The sequence below is a fragment of the Ictalurus furcatus genome, chromosome 2 (genome assembly GCF_023375685.1).
Source record: "Ictalurus furcatus strain D&B chromosome 2, Billie_1.0, whole genome shotgun sequence".
In the NCBI taxonomy this organism is placed as follows: Eukaryota; Metazoa; Chordata; class Actinopteri; order Siluriformes; family Ictaluridae; genus Ictalurus; species Ictalurus furcatus.
In genome coordinates this window covers 15,611,016-15,625,089 of record NC_071256.1, presented here as the reverse complement: position 1 = coordinate 15,625,089, position 14,074 = coordinate 15,611,016, and the positions used below count along the sequence as shown (strand labels likewise).

Genomic DNA, 14,074 nt, shown 5'->3' with positions numbered 1-14,074 from the left:
TGCTGCAGCGTCCGGTGTAAAATTTTAGCAGTGCAGAGCTTACAGAGCTTACAAACTGCAGCTTTGTCATCATTCCACACAAGAGACATCATCTTTACATACAGCACCAAATCGATGTGTTTTCCCGCGTTCTTTTGATTGACAGGATATTATCGGCCCTGATCATCGGATGTTTTTAAACTATTGTACGATGGTCCATAGCGGGAAAAATTGGCTATTAAAATGGCCTTGTAAATAGTAAAAAACAAATAAAATATTAGAGATGCACCGATACATCTATGCATCTCTAATTTTTTATCTGTTTTTTATTATTTACCTTTACAAAAATTGATGTTAATCTGTATTGTAGCTGCATCCGATATACTGTAAATATTTCTTTCTTTCTATATTTGTCTGTCTCTTTCTGTCTCTCTCCCGGCAGGAATTCACTTCACCAGAAGAGTGTGTGTGTGTGTGTGTGTGTGTGTGTGTGTGCCCGTCCCCGGATCAAAATCAGCCCAAGCTCATCACCACAGTGCTTTCACTTATATAGAAAAGACCTGCGAGTCGATACTTCACTCTCTTGGACTCGACAGTCCCCCGTCCCTCTGCTTGCTGTGGGATTGTGACAGTCTAGAACTTGTCCCTGATGGCTTCTCCGAAAGAAAATCTGAACGATGTGCTTCGCGCAGGTGAAGCCAGAAGGAACGCTGACTCACACATAAGAACAGCGAGTACTGGTCAGTAGGAAATGCAGTTGCCTTTGAATTGGAGTAAAAGGAAAAATCCTTTAAATTTTTATCCAACGTATCCACATTGTGTGCTTTAGGTTTTTAACCAGTGTGTCCACAGTACAGTTGTCGTTTAACAGAAGAGGTTTTCCTTCTCTCTTTTTATATATATATTTTAAGGAATAATGTTTTTTCCTACTCTGGCTTTTCTCTAAATCTTTCTGGTTTTCATGCAGACTTCCATAACATCTAATGTGGGTTCTGCTCAAAGCCATTGTTGTAATCAGTGTTATAATTGATGCACAGTTGTAGTGCATTGTAGGTATTCCTCACTTATTAATCAAATCTTTAAAAATATCAACTTTTCTTTCTGAGACTTTGTTTAATAGAAATGCTAGCTAGATGTGACAGATATTATTAGGACCTTTTATAATACTACAAAATCTCAAACCCAACACTTACAAAACATTTACGAGCCTAGCCAACTTCACTAGTGTTAAATAGAAACTTTAAATATGTATATATATGGGGTACACATGAGTGATGGGTTTGGTTGACTTTTTGGCAAATTCTTTGGTGAATTTTCCAAATTTATGTTTTGCCTTTTTCTTTTCTTTACCTTTCTCTGAGGTTCACAGGAAATGCAGATAGGGACTAAGTAGATATTTGAGAAGATATTCAGACTACACTGTCTCTATGATTATGTGTGGCAAATATCTCATACCAGTCATTTGGAATTTCTGGTTTTCCATTGCCAGAACTAGTTTGCCTTCACACTTGACATGTTGCATCATGTGTTGCATCAAGCATCGCATCAAGACCTCATTCAGTTCTATTTTAGCCAGCGTTTCAATCTAGAGGTGCGTTAAAGTTGTGTCAAGCTCAAGCTTTTGCATTGTGTGGCCATTGTTTTACGCTTCCTTAGCATCGTGAGGTCTGCTTCTTTTGTTTTTTGGACACTTTAAATATAGTCCATTGTATTAGTGCCATCTGTGGCAAAAATATTTAAGTAGCTATGTATCTACAGCAGTGATGTATAGAGCAGATTCCCTCATTTTGTTATTATATGATATTGTATGATCCTGTATAGCAATCATACAAACTGAAGGACATCTGTACAGGAATATAAGTGTTTTTACTCAGCTGAGGTGTGGATTGAGTGAGGTCCTGATGAGCCGCTTACGCCGTGTGAGTTCGGAATAAAACAAATCCGAACCATTGAGCGTTGAACCATTGCTAGTGTGAACGCAGGATTAGAAAGGTATGAACTGTGTGATTTTCTGCAGACCTCACAGTTTTATTCTATGCAGCAACAAAACACAAAACCGTGCCAATATTTTACCTATTTTTAGAGCCAGTTAATGAACACTTGGTGCCAGTATGCTATGCTATCATGCTATGCTATCATAGCCTGCTAACTTGCATTCCTCAAGGCTGTCTACATAGCCTGTAACATTCATAGGGAAAATATCATTATATTCTCATGAAGCATGCTTTTTTTTAAAGATTGATTTTGTTATTGGTTATTTTATTAGTATTTGGTGACTTTTTTATTTTCTTGTTTGCAGAAGGAATGTAGTTAGGATTTCATAATGGATAAAAATAGATACGGTAGGTTGTAGATCTTCGGGGGGGGGGGGGGGGAGTTAGTAGAAGAACAATGAGTTTTGCAAAGACAATCCAAGTGTGTGTGTGTGTGTGAGAGAGAGAGAGAGAGAGAATTATGTAGTTATTTTATTTTTCTGGACAGTTTATCAGTACTTATAATATTTCAGTAATTATTTTTGGTGCCTTCATATATTTTGGCTTTCATGTCATTTCGGCCAGTCACACTGTGATTGGCTCATCTAATTGGCTTATTGGCTAATCTTTCTTCCTATGGGTCTCCAGGTTAGACACTACTACGGAGACACATTTCCTCTGGCAGATAAGAAGCATTTTCATTGGCCAGTGCAAACAGGAGCAGTTGATATAATTGGTTGCTTTCTCTCAGACCCTTTACCTTATTGATTGCTGGTTGCTGTATTGTCACTATGGAGACACTACCAGGCCTTAGTTTGGTTTGTTTGTAGGATTCAAAACATTCATAAAAAGCTTTATCTTGAGGTTTAACTAGAAAACTGCTGTTGATCACTCACAGACCCACATACATCTGGAAATTTTGAAATATGCGTTGGTGAAAGTTTAAAGTAGGAATGCACCAACCATAGGTTATTATACAGATACTGTATACAGTAACTAAAAGGTCAGTCCTGTGTTCCCAAAGCATTGTGTACCCAGGGCTCCACTGTTGCTAACAAAAGACAATCACAGCATTAGTAGAAAGTTAATAGCAAAGTATCATGTTAAGGAAACTTAGAACTTAAATAAATAGCGATAAATAGGGACACTGTAATTCCCTGCAATCTGTATGTGGAAATCACAGGCAGTATGTAGCTGTCTTTTTAAGACTGTTTGTGTTGGGTCATTGCTATGGATTAGTGAATTGGAGCAAAATTTTATATCATTACAGTGTTTAGTCCAATATCAGCTAATAGAAATACTCATCCTTAGTACAGCCCTATTTTAAAGACGTCCAATGTGAACTACTGTTACACTACACTGTTATATTAAAAAAAATAATTAAGCACGATTAGAAACCAGGCATGTGCTGATAATATATAAGTGTTTTATTTGTCTTACACCACAACAATTTGCCAATACTAACAATTGGTTTTTTGGGGTTTTTTTTTTAAATAAGAATATCTATTACAGGCCTTAGCATTCAGGCAGGCTTCAAATATCCCTGATGTGTGAGACAATGAGGGAAAACTGCACCATCACCTCCCCCACAGTTCTACGTGGACGTTAGATTAAAGGGGAGACCGAGGCATCGTTCGGTTGTGGGTTTTTTTATTTTTGGATGTGCAGATGGATTTTGTACAATCCTTTACAACAGAACTAGCCTCAGCTGGTTAGAGTACAGCTACAGGTAGCGAAGACTTTTGTATTTGCAAGGATTACACCTAAAATTATCTTAGAGGAATATTACTTCAGCCCATATGATGGCAAACGGACAGAGACAATTGTTTATTTTTTTAAAAGAAAGGTGCGACTTACATCTTCTTCATTTATAGTTACATGTTGCATGTTGCGTAAGGTCAGTGAAACAAGTTGACAGATACTAGCGATAAACAGCCATCTCATTACCAGCCTCCCTTTTTTTTTAAAACTTATGCATCTTGTCATATTACAGAGAAAGTGCAGAGCCTTATGTCTTAAAGACTTGTTGGAAAAGTTACAGCTTTACCTCGGACTGTTACAAAAGCGCTTACACTGGAGACTCCTTCCAAACTGCTAAATAAGCTCCTCCTTACAGAAAACCTCACCTTATCAACAGTTACACGTTTTAAAATCCATTTATGTGAAGCGTCTATCATACAAGTCCATTTTGCAAATTGTTACAATAGAAACAATGTTTTAGACGTATTAACACATTTGTATAAAGCTTAGATTTTTAGATTAGAAGGCAGCATTACATGCCTCCCTCTGAGCAGACCACGTCGGCTTAAATTGTGTCTCTGGGCCTTAAAGGGAACGCGACAATAGCGCTGATTAAAATGCTGCCCAATGAGAACAGGTACAAGTAAACGTGCAGTCGTTTTTTTAACCACAAAATTGTGATATCGGAAACCATATTGGAAAACAGTTACAATTTATATTGTGATCATTTTATATCGGCCATGCCTGGTAGGAACAAGCCACACGTACCTCAAAAATCTACCTGTTAATGATACACACTGTTAATTTTACAATTGTAATTAATTGCAGTGTGAGCCTCAGTGCTAATGCTCTTCAATTCAAGCGTCTCTCTTTCTTTCTCTCTCGTTCTCTCTGTCTCTCTCTCATCTTTTTTGTATTGCTCTCAGTGCTAATTAATGGACAGCCCTTGGTTTTTTGTTTTTTAAACCACTAACAGCCTTTTCAGAGTCAGAGCCTTTTGTAGTGCTGGTTTTGTGTGTGTGTGTGTGTGTGTGTGTGTGTGTGTGTGTGTGTGTCCCACTTTGTAGTATCTCCAGATCTCAGGGATTTCATGTCCAAACCTCATCACATCAGTTGTGAGACGTTTCTCCTGCATGTGTTATGGTACAGCAGATGTGTAAAGACAAAGCTAAATGGAAAAAATTTAATGTCCAAGAATGTCCCTAATCATTCCCTCAGTTTCCCTAGCGCAAATGTGGTCAATCAATGAAGACATGGTTGGTGTCTGGCATTTTTTTCCTTAGTTTCGCTCCGGAGGTATTCCTTTAACCAAGAGATCTGCAAGATATAATAAAATAACGAAGGTAAACATTTCTCTTTTTATGAAAATATGGAAAGGACAAATCAGACTTTTAAAATACTTTTAAAAATACAGATTTTTAAATACTTCTGCCATAGAATTGGTTCAGCATTTTACCATTTTAGCATTTTATATTTAGAGTCTATTTAAATGTGTGGTGGTCTGGGAAAAACCCTTCAGATGCCAATGTGGATGACGAAATATAGAAAGTGGGTTTGTGACTAAAATCGGGTTTTTCTACGCATCACTTTGGTGCCTCAATTTTGACAAATCCTAAATATATTAAGATTTAATAAAATTTAGAAAAGTTTTTATTAACTTTCTAAACTTGCCTAGCAAAGATAACATTAGGTAGATAAGGAGTTAGATGAACAAACACAACTGTAAAATGGTTCTAGGCTATGAATTAAGGCAGGTATAATAGACATAGTTATTGTGATTTATTGTCATTGATCTATGATTTATTATTGTCATATCTTAATGACCGCTTATTAAATTAAATGCTAGACAATCAGTGTGCTGATGTTTTTCACTGGACTCAATGAAATCTGTAAATGCTGGTTTGCGTACTTTTTTTACATTTACATTTACATTTATTCATTTAGCAGATGCTTTTATCCAAAGTGACTTACAAATGAGAAAATACAAGCAAAATTTTCTCTCTGCTTTTGGAGATAACCTTTAAAACTAGAAATGCTAGAGAACTATTTCAGAACTATACATAGTAGAAAATATCTACATTTTGCCATGTGAAGGGTTTTCCCAGGCCACAAAGCTCAACTTTGTAAATTTAACATAACTTTTAACTTTCTATTTTTGTGAATGTAGTTTGGTGTTTGTGATTAGGCAAAATACGTTAATACAGTATTGCTATCATGGATGCTTTTAAGTGTACCAAGCACCTTACCATTTACGTTTTAGGTAGTGTCTGTTTATCTCAAGATTACATTGGACATTTATCTTACTTTGGACTAACATAGGACATTCATTCTGTTGACCTGTTGCCACTTCCATGAAAGTTTGAAAAGTTTTGTGGACAGAATACTTACTCTTTTTTCCAGTGTTTTTAAACAGTTATGGTCTGAATATTTTAAATACGTTGTGTAATCTTAATTCGCATCCTTTGTTCAGTTTTCTCCTGGCTTTGTTAAAAAAAATTGTACATCATAAGAATCTAATATTACCTCAGTTACCTCATGTTTCTGCATTTTTGCCTTCCTGCTTCTGAGCAATCAGTTCCAAGCTTTACAAATATGCAGATTTCTTCTAATCTTCTTCTAGTGACTGAGTACTAAAATTGCTGAGCTTTTTTATTTTTTACAGTAAAACAAAGCATGCTGCATTGTAACTCTTTGTAAATAGCTCATAAAAGCTGAGTATTGATTCGCCAGTAAAGTTGAGCACAAATTTTCTGCCTGCTTTAAAAAGGCCCAGATATTGAATGATTTACATTTACACTGATTTAGTTAACCTCATAGTAGCATTGTACTGTTTTTGTTGTTGTTGTTTTTTTAAAGTGCAGTGCACATGTATATAAATGATAATTTTTTTTCTTGTAATTTTGTGTGTTTATATATTATTTGGTGAGACTTTACATTATAGTTCAGTTCCATTGACTGCATTATTTAACAAACCCTGAACTTCAGCAATAATACAGCACAAGTATTATTAACAAAGTAAGTAAACATGTGTATTAATTTGTTTGTTTACTTTAAACAGATGTTTGTTTAAAAAAAAAAATCACTGGAATTGTGCATTGATTTTTCCTGTTGCTTGGCATACATTTGGGGGAAAAAAAAGCCATTTTAACAAACATTGTGATAAAATTTAGTTTTTGATACAAATTCTTTCTGCTTGCTTGGATTTTTTTTTTCAACAGTGTTGGCAGCTCTGTATTAAGATGTTGGTTTATGTCTGTATTTGTTACCTTAATTTTATTTACTGATGGCGTGAACATTGGTTAATGTAGGTGTTGATTAGTTGACTTATTTGGTTTTTGCTTTGATAATGTTATTGAAGGTGTATTAATGCTGACGTTCAGGGTTTGGTTCATGTCAGTTAAGGAAATCTTAATATAAAGCATCATCATGTATTTTAATCACTTTGCAATCATTATGCAATATAGCTACAACACGATGACTTTGCTTCTTTAATGAAAATGAAATAATGGTCACACTTTTCATAGCACTTAGCTGGGGTAGGATAATAAATCAGTGTCATGCTGTATCATGTTGATCATGGAAATACCTATGGGTGTGTCCTTGAGCCTGTATGGAAATGAGAGTGAAATATCTTTGAATTCATAAATGGGCTTAAGGACACACCCAACTGTTCCACTCAAAGATGCACCCATCATACTGGGAATTTCTTGCATTGTTCCACCCTGGCACCTGAGTTTATAGATGTTTCTGTTTAACCTTTAAACTTTTATAGGAAGTATTATTTTGGCACCTTGTGCTTCTGCTTTGTGTTTAGGGCAACATTTTACATGAACTGTCATGGAGTTTTCCCTGTATAAATAAATATTATATATACATGCAACGAGTCTATGGATATATTAAAACCCTTATGTCTGGAGATACAACTTCAGAAGCCTATTAATAAATAAGAAAAAATATTGTAAACATATAACACAAAATTTCTGATAATTGTTTATGCACCAGGGAGACTCAAATAAATCTACACAAGTTATTTACAGCTGTGTACTGGTTTCATTAAAATGTTGCCTTGTTTAATTTTCGATGTTTAATATCACCTTATTACACAATTATTTTTTCTTATTTTTCTTTTATGTGTAAACAACAGTGAATTAAAAGGACTAAAGTTATGCTGCTAGCTTTATAAATGTAATTTAGTTTTCATGTGATTAATAGTTTTCATCTGTAGTGGACCTAATTGTTTTTTTTTTTTGTTGTTTTTTTTTAAATTTGATATTAAACATGCAATAAACTCCACAGGACTGTTTTTCCCCCTCCTGTATTTAATTCTGTTAGTTCCTTGCACAGGGCAGCAGTGTGACACCAGAGGGCGACTTTGCACTGTCTTAAACGTCAACAGGCAAAAACACTGTCTGTGTGCGTCATATGGGATAGAAAATACATTATATAAATATAATATATAACATTAGGTTCAGAAAATAACCAGACCCTTTTTTGCACACTTTATTGTATATAATATGACATGCAAAAACATGCTTTTAATTTTTCAGAGTTTATGAAAAAATTATTTTTAAATTGAATTTATAAAAGTATTCAGTCCCTTGGCTAAGGCACACCAAATTGAGTTCAGGTGCACCCTGTTTGGTTTGATTATCTTGCAATAGTCTCTAGAACTTCAATGGAGTCCACCTGTGGCAAATTCAATAGACTGGGCATGGTTTAGAAAGACACATCTGTGTGTATAAGATCCCACAATTCACAGTGCATGTCAGACCAAAAACCAAGCCAAAATGTCCAAGGAAATTTCCGTAGGAACCTCCATGATCAAATTGTATCAAGACATGGATCTGTGCAAGGGTATCTAACCATTTCTAATGCTTTGAATGTTCCCAGAAGCACAGTGGGCTCCGTCATTGTGAAATGGTAGCTGTTTGGAACCATGAAGAGTCTTCCTAGAGCTAGTCATCTGGCCAAACTCAGTAACTGGGCTAGAAGGGCCTTGGCCAGGGAGGTGACCAAGAACCCAAAAGCCTTCAGAAGACCTTAGCAGCAATGTGAGAATATGTCTGGAAGGACAACCTTCTCAGAAATACTGCATCAATCATTTCTAAAGTAAAGTAGCTAGTCAGAAGCCACTCCTGAGAAAAAGGCATATGGCAGGCATTTACAGGACTCTGAGAGCATGAAAAAAAAATCTCTGGTCTGATGAGACAGAAAAGTAACATTTGGGGCAGAACACCAAGCACCATATCTAGTTAAAACCGGGTGCTGACTACTACCATGCCTATGGTGAAGCATAGTGGTGGCAGCATCATGCTATGGACGAGGGATGGGGAGATTGGTCAGAATTGAGGAATTTATGAATGCACTCAAATTCTGAGAGACCTTTGAAGAAAATCTGCTCCAGAGTCCACACAACCTCATAACTGGGGCGATGTTTCAATTTTCAGTATGACAGCAAACTGAAGCATGCAGCCAAGACGTTGCTGGAGTGGCTTTGGGACAAGTCTCTGAATGTCGTTGACCGGCCCAGCCAAAGCCCTGACTTGAACACCATAGAACATCTGTGGCACCCGAAGATGGTAGTTCACAGATGCTCCTCTGATTGAGTTTGAGAGGATCTGCAAGGCAGAATGGGAGAAACTGCCCAAGTCCAGGTGTTCAAAGACTTACCCAAGATATACAATAAAGATATACAATAAAATAAATATACAATAAAGATATACAATAAAATGTGCAAAATGTTCATGACTTAAAATGAGGTATGGTGAGGATTTGGTGAAGTTATTTTTTCTTTTGTTGAAGGAGAAATCTGAGGCAGTGGTCGCCTTCAAGACGGTTTGGTAGATACATCTGCAGGAATGCCGGTGTGCGCTGTATCAAGCTCCCAATGTACGATTAGTATGATAAATTGGGGACTCAATTGTTGTACTGGGTGTGCTGGAGTTCTATCTGTTATACCGCAGATGTTACCATCGATAGCCTTGAAGACGGCCAATGCCTGTGATTTCTCCTTCAACAAAAAAGACAATTTCCTAAAGATTCCTGTGGTTCTTCCTTTTAAATAAATGCAATTTCTTGCATGGTCGTTTTAAAGTTCAAATACTAATATAATTATCTGGTGCCAATATTTCTAAATGAAGTATTTCTTTATTTTCGTTGCTCTGTTATGCAACATTATGTTATATCATTAGGACATTATTCCCAAAAATATTGCAACTTTTTTTTGCAATATTATGATTTTTGTTTTCTCAAAATATTGCAAATTTATTCTTTAAATATTACTACTTGATTCGGACCTCAGCAGTGATAGTGGATATAGCAAAACAATTTACGTGTAGTGCAAGTAGTGCAATGCATAGTGTAATTTATATATACATTTATATTTATATATATATTTATAGTGCAAGTTTCCAGTGGAGCAGGACATTTCAGTGAAAAAGTCCAGCTGTAACATCCTGTTCCGCTGGACACGTTCTAGAAAATAGAAGTACATTTAAAAAGTACTTTTAGGAAGAAACTGCAGTTGATTCCTGGAATCTTCTTCAAGTTAATTAATGTATGTATTCATTCATTTACACTAAATTCACTTTGTTCATTATGAACCTGAATACAAAGAAAAGCTACTGTATATACATCATTTCAAATCAGATATCCAAACATCTTGGAGATTTTAAAATATATATTCACATAATACTTAAAAAATGTGTTCAATTATAAATATTTACGTTGCAATCATCAGTGTACTGTCTTTTTGTTACTATCCACCCTGAAAGTTGATCTACTTTACAAATGTAATAAATTCATATATAGTCAATTCCAAAAGTTGTGTATCCTGTGAATGAAATTAGGAACAACAATAATTAAATTTATGTTAGAGTGTTAGTTTTTATAGGTTATTTATAGCTCCTTTATTATCACAAACAATTTTACAATCACAAATAAAACGTTCATATAAGTTAAGATATTAAGAATGAGGGGGAAATATTCTTTACTATTTTTCAAATAATGATAATTTTTTAAAATTATTATTATTTAGGTTTGTCTTACAAATAACTTGTGTGTGAGCTTGCTTTGCCTTGGTAATATGTGGTCCCTCTGTATCCCACCTTCCAGCACATTCCTCCTGACATCTCTGTTCTAACACTTTTAATGACTCTTGAGTGGGAAGTCTAGGAATGAACTGGTGCATATTGATGATTTCCATGACTAATAGAACGTCTGGTTGTGTGTCTGTGTCTGTGTCGCTGATTCTACATGTTTTTTACTTAAATGTAAAGCATATGTATATCACTTAGCCATTTATTATTCTCTCTCTCTCTCTCTCTCTCTCTCTCTCTCTCTCTCTCTCTTACACACATACACACATCATAAAAGAATTCTGCGGTGGTGTAATGAGTTCACCAAGCAACCAGTTGGAAGATGTAAATTCTGAACACACACACACACACACACACACACACACACACACACACTAAACTCTGTTTCTCCTCAGCTCAGTGACTCTGTAGTAGCCTATACATATGGAAATGATTGCACATGACTCCACTATTTAGATTTGGTTGTAACTTGTATGATTCAATGTATGAACGTATGATTCATTTAATTCATAATGCTGATGACTCAATTTCTCTTCTCTGTTCCATTAATAGACTAGGAAGTGAAAAATGAATGCGTGTCCAAAAGACTGAATCTACTAACAAGAAGCTTTGATTCCAGCACTTATGTAAGAAATAAAACATTTAACAGAATGCTCTTCTAGTACAGTACTCAACGATGGGGTGGTGTAATGGGGTCAGATTTATCGAAGCAGATTTACTCTTATCCTTTTAACTGTTGATAGTTACATTTAATCCTGTGGAACATTAAATAACTTAACGAAAAAGTTAGTTCCAGTTACTAGCATTATAGCAGCTATAAACAGTCTTTTCTTCGCCGGCCTCTTTTTTTTTCTGTTGAAGTTAATAGTATGTCAATCATGTTTTGTTTTGTTTTATTGTGAGCAATTGTTTATATTTTGTTTAACTATGTAAATAATAACTGATGTAGAAATAAAGACTGAAATAAACCCTCACCCTCTGAATTCCATCTCAGTCCATGGTAGACTTGTACAAATGAAAGCAGTGTAAAGAAAGGAAAAAAAATGAAGATAGAAAGAGTGCATCAGAGAAATATAATAAGAAACGAATAATGGGAAAGGGATATTTACAGAGATAACAGACGAAATATAGATGAGTAGTCGTTTTAAATAATCCGTCTTAGATTACTGAAACAGTTACATTTAATCACAAGTTATTAAGAAATTCATTATTGCAATCCTTTGCTGATTTTTGAAGCATTATTGTAGAAATGTTACCTCATTCTTTGTAATTATGAGCACAGTTTTTAAATAGCTCACTGGAAAAGTGGTGTCTATGAATATGTGGGGTAGAGATGAAAGAAATGAAAGAGATGTTGACCTTCATCTGTTGAAACCATTAAATCTCCTCATCGTGTCCATTTATTAGTCAGAAAATGACTGCTTTTTGCCGCAGACCTCGAAATCCCTCAGACATCTACTAAAACAGATGACAAAACTGAAGATCATGGGAAAATGACACACATTACATAGCTATGAGCCATGTAATGTGTGTCAGAAATACCTGAGGCAATACCATTACCTGATATAAAATAGTGGTAGAAGTTCAGTGAGGCCTGCTGACTGCTCAAAATAATGCTGAGTCATCTGTAATGAGAAACAGAGATATGTTGGGTCATATTCTTAATGTAGCTGAGCTTAAGTGCATTACCAAGAACTGTTTCAGGAACCCTACATTCCTTGAAATGAATATATTGTTTTCCACTAAAGATAATGCTTATTATTTGGCAGCAGTACAAAAGACAATGCATAACCAATAAAGAAGGACGAGTAAATAGCAAAAGATCAGACTATTTAAGTAAGGAATAAAACACATGGTAATGTGTTTTAAAGTGTTTTATTCCTCTTACATGACAACAACGATTACAATCTTTTGACCGTATGTTGTATTTTTATTCGTTTATAGTTTCTTCTAATGTTGTGGAACCGCAAAACAATTCATTTCCTGTTATCACTTTTGTTATAGCAGCTATATACATCATTCCTCTAACCAGCCTTTTTTTTTCTCTAAGTTAATAAAAAAATTATTAGATAGTATGTACTACCGCTCTGTTCTTTAGTGTTTAACCTACTAAAACAACTACTGCTTTGCTTGTAAACCTCATTAACTCTAAACAGCACATTTTCTCTAATATATGTGACTAGTTAACAGTGATTTATTGTTTCTTTACTGATTCAGAACAGCTTTAACAGCTATGAATCAGATTTTTATATTTGTTCATTAAAACCTAAATATATCTCTGATCAGAATTCAGCTCTAAATCAAACATATAGTTTTTTTTTACTTATCAGGATTTTTTTTTTTTCAAAGTTAAAATGCAGTTTGAAATCATAATTCTTTAAATCTAAATTTCTAAATTAAGATACAGTATTAGAAATCAGATTCTTTTGGAGCCACTGAGGTGACATGGTGTTTATTTTTGTTAAATAGTTGTGGCAACAGATTACACATTGAGGCCACGAATTAACTTTCTGGAAGTTGTAATTTAACCCATGATAACAGTTTTTGGTATTTTGAAATGCGCCAGACCAAGAAATCAAGAGATGACTGATATTATTCTGTTATACTTCAATCTTGGAACGGTTCATAAAGTAACAGTGGCATTACTGGCATTGCAAGATGGTTATACCATTAACCTGCATCATCTTAAGCAAATTCTCAAAGCAAACAGATTTTTCATGCTAAGTAATTAAGTGTAACTTTCCATAACATATTAAGTCGTGGGCTTAAATTACACAATTGGTGACCTTAGTTTGTGGCCTAGATATACTGTATTTTCTCATGGTTTCAGTATATTAATTCATGGTCATTCCTTATTACAAAATAATCACCATATAACCTCAAAGGCTTTGTAAAATATTTACCAGGGCTCATGTCATTTTATACAAAACACTTTTCTTTCACATGCATTTCCACTAAACTTGCCTGATTTCTTATGTAAAAATTTTACTGTTTCAAAACAGAAGCATAGGGAAATAATAGGAGGAAGTATGAAATTCTCAACAACATCAAAAAAAGTTATCTTCAGTAATGTGAGGAAACACTATATTACTGCTTCTTATTGTAATCTGAGGTCTTTTACAACCCTCTTTATTTTCTCTTTTTAGTTCAAACAAGGCATAAATATTAACCGGTACTTTTCATCACTCTGATAAAATCAGTAGAGCAGTTTATAAATATTAACACACCAAGTTTAAACCGTTACCTCCGACCGATATTGCACAACGCACCATAGTGAAGTCTATT

The 14,074-nt window shown here is 34.8% G+C and overlaps 1 protein-coding gene across 1 annotated transcript in view; it reads left to right on the top strand.

Annotated features, from left to right (window-relative positions):
* The window catches only part of slc16a2 (solute carrier family 16 member 2), a 28,380-nt gene extending 26,064 nt beyond the window's left edge, over positions 1–2,316 (top strand). The window contains exon 8 of the mRNA XM_053650180.1: positions 422–2,316. The gene's annotated coding sequence lies outside the window, so the exon portion shown is untranslated. The remainder of the gene's footprint in view (positions 1–421) is intronic.
* Positions 2,317–14,074: the final 11,758 nt, after the last annotated feature.